The following is a 1,933-nucleotide window of genomic DNA, read 5'->3' on the forward strand; positions in this document are numbered from 1 at the left end:
TAAGATGGGTTCAATAATGTATACTGCACTGAAGCAGAGGAGGGAGAGAACCGTCTAAAAGAGAGATGTAACTGGGTGTTTCTGTCATCACAGGAGACTAGAGCGAGGGCTGCATGGTGGAGGGGACCTGGGGGAGGGTTTGTAAAACAATGAAAGAATCTTTTCTTTTTTTCCATAAAAAAAAAAAAAAAAATCGCAGTTGCCAGTGAACAATCTTGGTAACCTACTGATGTTATTATGTTTGTTTTGTTTTAAGAAAGGATAGGTCCACCTGCCCCAGACCACATTCATTTGTTAATTCCCACAGTTTCATGCCTGTAAATAGTGGAACCACAAACCACATTCACGATAAACTCTGATTTGGAGATTTACCACATTACTCTGGTGTCCATAACCTTTGGATTTCTACACTGTTGTATTCATTTGAGATGGCTATAAATAAGTCAACACTATTTTACTAGGTAAATAAACACAGTCAACTTCCTTCTTTAAAGGTTAATGCTGAAATATAGGCCTGTTTTCTCATAACAATAGATACTCAAATAAACTCATAAACTAGAAAATCATAAACTCAATTATTAACAATTCAAACTCAATCAAGTTACAAATGCATTAACTTAAACATTTAAAACACAACATGAATAGTTATGCACATGTCATTAAATTTTAAAAGCATTATTTTTTCAGCAATTATGACAAATAATAAGAAATTTAGAGGTTATTACTGAGCTCTAAGTTTACCAGTTTTCTCACAACTCCTTTTTGGATAGTCACTTAGAGAATAAAAATCACTAAATTACCTTGTTTCTCTAAAGTATTTTTTTTATTTTATTTTATATTGGTTTACTTACAAAGTTCATCTACATTGTGTTTCACACTGTCCTTTATTCACATAGTATTTCATAGAATCATTCCAATTCATTGTTGTTGTTGTTGTGTGCCATCGAGTCACCTGTGACTCACAGCGACACTATGTACAAGAGCCCTCCCTAAATGCTGCTCTATCCTGTGCCAACCTCGCCATCTCCGACACATTCATTCCCACCACCCCAATCATGGAATCAAGCCATCTCATCGAGGGTCTTCCTCTCGTGTGCTGTCCCTCCACTCCCCCAAACATGATGTCCCTCTGCAAGGACTAGTCCCTCCTTGCAACATGCCTAAAGTATGTCAGACGAAGCTTCAGAATCCTTGACTCCAAGAAGCATTCCAGCTTCACCCTCTCCAGGATGAAGCAGTTTATTTTTTTAGCAGTCCATGGTATATCCAATATTCTTCTCCAGCACCACAACTCAAAGGCATCAATTTTCTTTCTATTGTCCCTAGTCACTGTCCAGCTCTCCAATGCATAGCATGTAATTGTGAAGACTATAGTCTGGATCGGGCGCATCTTAGTCTCTAGCCTGACATCGTTGCCCTTCAGTACTCTTGAGCGGTCCCTCACAGCTGACTTTCCCAATGCAATTCATCTCTTGATTTCCTGGCTGCTGTTACCAAGAATGTTGACTGTGGAGCCAAGTAAACTAAAACGGTTAACTATCTCAATCTCTTCACCATCCATCCTGATGCTGCCAGTTGGTCGAGTGGTGAGAATATTTGTTTTCTTGATGTTGAGCTTCAATCTATATTGAAGGCTGCAGTCCTTGACCTTCTGCAGCAAACGCTTCAGGTCCTCCTCAGTTTCAGCAAGCAGAGTTGTGTCATCTGCTTAACGCAGGTTGCTGATGACTCTTCCACCAATCCTGATGCCACACTTCTCTTCATACAGCTCAGCCTCCTGGATAATCTGTTCTGCATGTGGATTGAAAACGTATGGAGAGGGGAAGCTCTGGTTGCCTAGTGGCAAGAAACTGCACTGCAATCCCAGAGATATGTGGTTCAAATCTACCAGATGCTCTGCCGAAGAAGGAGGGGCCATCTCCTCCTTTACCAG

The sequence above is a fragment of the Elephantulus edwardii genome, unplaced genomic scaffold, assembly GCF_000299155.1.
Source record: "Elephantulus edwardii isolate Elephantulus edwardi_28Jun2011 unplaced genomic scaffold, EleEdw1.0 scaffold00089, whole genome shotgun sequence".
Classification (NCBI taxonomy): Eukaryota; Metazoa; Chordata; class Mammalia; order Macroscelidea; family Macroscelididae; genus Elephantulus; species Elephantulus edwardii.